Below are 6465 nucleotides of genomic sequence, written 5' to 3'. Positions count from 1 at the left end.
CCTCCCCCCTAACCTCTCCCCCTCCCCCCTACCCTCTCCCCCCTCCCCCTCCCCCTCTCCCCCCGCTCTCCACCCTCTTCCCCCCCCTCTCCCCTCACCCCCCTCCCCTTCTCCCCCTCCCACCTTCTCCTCCCTCCCGATTCTCCTCCCGCCCCCCCCTCTCCTCCCCCTCCTCCCCCGCCCCCCCCCTCCTCCCCCGCCCCCCCTCTCCTCCCCCGCCCCCCCTCTCCTCCCCCGCCCCCCCTCTCCTCCCCCGCCCCCCCCTCTCCTCCCCCGCCCCCCTCTCCTCCCCCGCCCCCCCTCTCCTCCCCCGCCCACCCTCTCCTCCCCCGCCCACCCTCTCCTCCCCCGCCCACCCTCTCCTCCCCCGCCCACCCTCTCCTCCCCCGCCCACCCTCTCCTCCCCCGCCCACCCTCTCCTCCCCGCCCACCCTCTCCTCCCCCGCCCACCCTCTCCTCCCCCGCCCACCCTCTCCTCCCCCGCCCACCCTCTCCTCCCCCGCCCACCCTCTCCTCCCCCGCCCACCCTCTCCTCCCCCGCCCACCCTCTCCTCCCCCGCCCCACCCTCTCCTCCCCCGCCCACCCTCTCCTCCCCCGCCCACCCTCTCCTCCCCCGCCCACCCTCTCCTCCCCCGCCCACCCTCTCCTCCCCCGCCCACCCTCTCCTCCCCCGCCCACCCTCTCCTCCCCCGCCCCACCCTCTCCTCCCCCGCCCACCCTCTCCTCCCCCGCCCCACCCTCTCCTCCCCCGCCCCACCCTCTCCTCCCCCGCCCCACCCTCTCCTCCCCCGCCCCACCCTCTCCTCCCCCGCCCCACCCTCTCCTCCCCCCCCCTTACCCACCCTCTCCTCCCCCGCCCCACCCTCTCCTCCCCCGCCCCACCCTCTCCTCCCCCGCCCCACCCTCTCCTCCCCCGCCCCACCCTCTCCTCCCCCGCCCCACCCTCTCCTCCCCCGCCCCACCCTCTCCTCCCCCGCCCCACCCTCTCCTCCCCCGCCCCACCCTCCTCTCCCCCGCCCCACCCTCTCCTCCCCCGCCCCACCCTCTCCTCCCCCGCCCCACCCTCTCCTCCCCCGCCCCACCCTCTCCTCCCCCGCCCCACCCTCTCCTCCCCCGCCCCACCCTCTCCTCCCCCGCCCCACCCTCTCCTCCCCCGCCCCACCCTCTCCTCCCCCGCCCCACCCTCTCCTCCCCCGCCCACCCTCTCCTCCCCCGCCCCACCCTCTCCTCCCCCGCCCCACCCTCTCCTCCCCCGCCCCACCCTCTCCTCCCCCGCCCCACCCTCTCCTCCCCCGCCCCACCCTCTCCTCCCCCGCCCCACCCTCTCCTCCCCCGCCCCACCCTCTCCTCCCCCGCCCCACCCTCTCCTCCCCCGCCCCACCCTCTCCTCCCCCGCCCCACCCTCTCCTCCCCCGCCCCACCCTCTCCTCCCCCGCCCCACCCTCTCCTCCCCGCCCACCCTCTCCTCCCCCCGCCCCACCCTCTCCTCCCCCGCCCCACCCTCTCCTCCCCCGCCCCACCCTCTCCTCCCCCGCCCCACCCTCTCCTCCCCCGCCCCACCCTCTCCTCCCCCGCCCCACCCTCTCCTCCCCCGCCCCACCCTCTCCTCCCCCGCCCCACCCTCTCCTCCCCCGCCCCACCCTCTCCTCCCCCGCCCCACCCTCTCCTCCCCCGCCCCACCCTCTCCTCCCCCGCCCCACCCTCTCCTCCCCCGCCCCACCCTCTCCTCCCCCGCCCCACCCTCTCCTCCCCCGCCCCACCCTCTCCTCCCCCGCCCCACCCTCTCCTCCCCCGCCCCACCCTCTCCTCCCCCGCCCCACCCTCTCCTCCCCCGCCCCACCCTCTCCTCCCCCGCCCCACCCTCTCCTCCCCCGCCCCACCCTCTCCTCCCCCGCCCCACCCTCTCCTCCCCCGCCCCACCCTCTCCTCCCCCGCCCCACCCTCTCCTCCCCCGCCCCACCCTCTCCTCCCCCGCCCACCCTCTCCTCCCCCGCCCCACCCTCTCCTCCCCCGCCCCACCCTCTCCTCCCCCGCCCCACCCTCTCCTCCCCCGCCCCACCCTCTCCTCCCCCGCCCCACCCTCTCCTCCCCCGCCCCACCCTCTCCTCCCCCGCCCCACCCTCTCCTCCCCCGCCCCACCCTCTCCTCCCCCGCCCCACCCTCTCCTCCCCCGCCCCACCCTCTCCTCCCCCGCCCCACCCTCTCCTCCCCCGCCCCACCCTCTCCTCCCCCGCCCCACCCTCTCCTCCCCCGCCCCACCCTCTCCTCCCCCGCCCCACCCTCTCCTCCCCCGCCCCACCCTCTCCTCCCCCGCCCCACCCTCTCCTCCCCCGCCCCACCCTCTCCTCCCCCGCCCCACCCTCTCCTCCCCCGCCCCACCCTCTCCTCCCCCGCCCCACCCTCTCCTCCCCCGCCCCACCCTCTCCTCCCCCGCCCCACCCTCTCCTCCCCCGCCCCACCCTCTCCTCCCCCGCCCCACCCTCTCCTCCCCCGCCCCACCCTCTCCTCCCCCGCCCCACCCTCTCCTCCCCCGCCCCACCCTCTCCTCCCCCGCCCCACCCTCTCCTCCCCCGCCCCACCCTCTCCTCCCCCGCCCCACCCTCTCCTCCCCCGCCCCACCCTCTCCTCCCCCGCCCCACCCTCTCCTCCCCCGCCCCACCCTCTCCTCCCCCGCCCCACCCTCTCCTCCCCCGCCCCACCCTCTCCTCCCCCGCCCCACCCTCTCCTCCCCCGCCCCACCCTCTCCTCCCCCGCCCCACCCTCTCCTCCCCCGCCCCACCCTCTCCTCCCCCGCCCCCCCTCTCCTCCCCCGCCCCCCCCTCTCCTCCCCCGCCCCCCCCTCTCCTCCCCCGCCCCCCCCTCTCCTCCCCCGCCCCCCCTCTCCTCCCCCGCCCCCCCCTCTCCTCCCCCGCCCCCCCCTCTCCTCCCCCGCCCCCCCCTCTCCTCCCCCGCCCCCCCCTCTCCTCCCCCGCCCCCCCTCTCCTCCCCCGCCCCCCCTCTCCTCCCCCGCCCCCCCTCTCCTCCCCCGCCCCCCTCTCCTCCCCCGCCCCCCTCTCCTCCCCCGCCCCCCCTCTCCTCCCCCGCCCCCCTCTCCTCCCCCGCCCCCCTCTCCTCCCCCGCCCCCACTCTCCTCCCCGCCCCCACTCTCCTCCCACGCTCCCCACTCTCCTCCCACACCCCCCCTCTCCTCCCCCGACCCCCCTTCTCCTCCCCCGACCCCCCTTCTCCTCCCCCGACCCCCCTTCTCCTCCCCCGACCCCCCTTCTCCTCCCACGACCCCCCTTCTCCTCCCACGACCCCCCTTCTCCTCCCCCGACCCCCCTTCTCCTCCCCCGACCCCCCTTCTCCTCCCCCGACCCCCCTTCTCCTCCCCCGACCCCCCTTCTCCTCCCCCGACCCCCCTCTCCTCCCACGCCCCCCCTCCTCCTCCCACCGCGCCCCCCCCCTTCCCGCCGCCCCCCCTCGCACCTCGCCTCCTCCCCCCTCCACCATATCACCATACTTTGAAGTATTTCTGCTCGATATGACTTTTTGGGATTTTTCTTTCCAGCGTTTTCCGACCGAACCCTCCAAACTCTATAACCAGGCGTTACTGAGAGGTTTGTCTGGACAAGCTCGCCAGGTGGAGCAGCATGCGTTCAAAATCTGTAAGAAATTCAAGGTGAGATTGTGGAAATTGTACAACATTCCTCTGTGCATTTAGGTCAACAGTCCCAGCTGCTGGAGATTGAATAAACTGGGATTGTTTTCCCTGGAGGCTGAGGGGTGACTTGATAGGAGTTTATAAAATTATGAGGGGTGAACAGTTGGAAGCTTTTTCCCCCGGGCAGAAATGACACTTACAAGGGGCACAAGTTCAGGATAAGGGGGGAAAGGTTCAGGGGAGATGTGCGGGGGAAGTTTTTTTACACAGAGGGTGGTGGGGGCCTGGAATGCGCTGCCAAGTGAGGTGGTTGAGGCAGTTACGTTAGCCACATTTAAGACTTATCTTGATAGGCTCATGAACAAACATGAGGGATACAGGCGGTTGGTCTAGATAGGACAACGTGATCGGCGCAAGCTTTGTGGGCCGTAGGGCCTGTTCCTGTGCTGTACTGTTCTTTGTTCTCCAGTCCCTCATTCCTGGTACATTTCTAATCCATCTCCTTGGCATCTCTCCAGGGTGTTGATATCCTTCCTGGACTGTAATGCCGAGAATTGGACACAATACTTCAGCTGAGGACTCTGCATCAGGGTTCGGCGCAGCATCCAGAGCCCGGCGCACTGACCAGGACGTGTCCGGGGCCCGGCGCACTGACCAGGACGCATCCGGGGCCCGGCGCACTGACCAGGACGCGTCCGGGGCCCGGCGCACTGACCGGGATGCGTCCAGGGCCCGGCGCACTGTCCGGGACGCGTCCGGGGTCCGGCGCACTGACCGGGACGCGTCCGGGGCCCGGCGCACTGACCGGGACGCGTCCGGGGCCCGGCGCACTGACCGGGACGCGTCCAGGGCCCGGCGCACTGTCCGGGACGCGTCCGGGGCCCGACGCACTGTCCGGGGCCCGGTGCACTGTCCGGGACGCGTCCGGGGCCCGGCGCACGCCCCCGGGGCCCGGCGCACTGACCGGGACGCGTCCGGGGCCCGGCGCACTGACCGGGACGCCTCCGGGGCCCGGCGCACTGACCAGGACGCGTCCGGGGCCCGGCGCACTGACCGGGACGCGTCCGGGGCCCGGCGCACTGACCGGGACGCGTCCGGGGCCCGGCGCACTGACCGGGACGCGTCCGGGGCCCGGCGCACTGACCGGGACGCGTCCGGGGCCCGGCGCACTGACCGGGACGCGTCCGGGGCCCGGCGCACTGACCGGGACACGTCCGGGGCCCGGCGCACTGACCGGGACGCGTCCGGGGCCCGGCGCACTGACCGGGACGCGTCCGGGGCCCGGCGCACTGACCGGGATGCGTCCGGGGCCCGGCGCACTGACCGGGACGCGTCCGGGGCCCGGCGCACTGACCGGGACGCCTCCGGGGCCCGGCGCACTGACCGGGACGCGTCCGGGGCCCGGCGCACTGACCGGGACGCGTCCGGGGCCCGGCGCACTGACCGGGACACGTCCGGGGCCCGGCGCACTGACCGGGACGCGTCCGGGGCCCGGCGCACTGACCGGGACGCGTCCGGGGCCCGGCGCACTGACCGGGACGCACAGACAAGCGAAGGAATGAGGCTTTTATCTGTTTTGTGTTGCGCTGAGGCTGTTTTCCTGTTAAATTCCTTCCTCAATGAGCTGTCAATGTGTTCCACATATCGTCAGATTCCCTGAACTTTCCTCTATCTCTCTGCAGCCTCTGCTGTATGTTGAACTCCTCTGTGACGGTTGTCTCGTGGTAGTGGAACGTCCTGTGATGGAGATTAATGCACATCTGCCTGCACCCATCCGACAGAAGAAATTTGCCACGTAACTGAATCGTGTGGCCGAGTTAGTGCTGGTTCCGATCGTTATTCCTTTACCTTCAAGGTCTTTCTGTTTGCTCACTGAGCTGTTCTTATAAATTCCATTGGAGCTACGAACTTGTAATATTTTATATGGAATAATTTTATATGGAATATATGTATTAAACTCCCGCTGCACCTATTGTCCAGTATAACCCCTTTATTCTCCCCACTTCCACAAATGGTCTACATCTCGTCTCAGGGGGCAAAGGTCACTGAATTGAACCTGACCTTTCATCGTTGCCATGAAATCCTCCCCAAGGAACCTGCTGCATTTGGGGATTTTGTGGAGTCACTGCCATGGAGAGCCTTAACTCCTCCTGTTCCCAAGTTGGCTGTTCCATTATACTGACCTATGAGTCTTTCAGTGGCTAACCTCCAATGTGATATGTCCATCACAGGATGATGTATATACAGCCTGGTTACACTTCTGCACAGCACCAATATTAAGGATGCAAAATCTGGGATCTGCGTTCCCTCAGATCATTATATAACAAAACTGAGCTTGTGGGGTGCAACAGCTGAGCCATGGTGTGACCCAGTGAGATTGGGAATTGCAAATTGTATCTAGACTGTCTAGAATCATAGAGGTCACAGGGTCATAGAGGTCAATGAGTCTAAGATGAACAACATTTAGCTGTTAAAATGAGAAGTCAGGTTGGGAATGGTTTAGGATAATGCGACTGAAAAGGGCTGCTGAGGGTGGAATTGGGGGAGGGGGTGTGATAGCTGGAATACAACTTGGGGCTGAATGTGGATAATGAGGTAGGGGTGTACCGGCTATTGTGATCTGCTGGGTACTGGAGGGAATGACCTGATAGACCAGTATAATAGAACATAGAACATTACAGCGCAGTACAGGCCCTTCGGCCCTCGATGTTGCGCCGACCAGTGGTACCAATCTAAAGCCCCTCAAATCTACACTATTCCAATATCATCCATATGTTTATCCAATAACCATTTGAATGCTCTTAATGTTGACGAGTCCACT

At 69.3% G+C, this 6465-nt stretch overlaps 1 long non-coding RNA gene across 1 annotated transcript; it reads left to right on the top strand.

The window, feature by feature from the left end:
* The first annotated feature begins 3545 nt into the window (after positions 1–3545).
* On the top strand, positions 3546–5617 carry LOC144489284 (uncharacterized). The gene is made up of 2 exons (XR_013496963.1): positions 3546–3662; positions 5327–5617. It is a non-coding gene; the product is annotated as an uncharacterized LOC144489284 (long non-coding RNA).
* The last annotated feature ends 848 nt before the right edge of the window (positions 5618–6465 follow it).

Source organism: Mustelus asterias, unplaced genomic scaffold, assembly GCF_964213995.1.
Source record: "Mustelus asterias unplaced genomic scaffold, sMusAst1.hap1.1 HAP1_SCAFFOLD_2092, whole genome shotgun sequence".
In the NCBI taxonomy this organism is placed as follows: Eukaryota; Metazoa; Chordata; class Chondrichthyes; order Carcharhiniformes; family Triakidae; genus Mustelus; species Mustelus asterias.
This window is presented reverse-complemented; position numbering and strand designations above follow the sequence as displayed.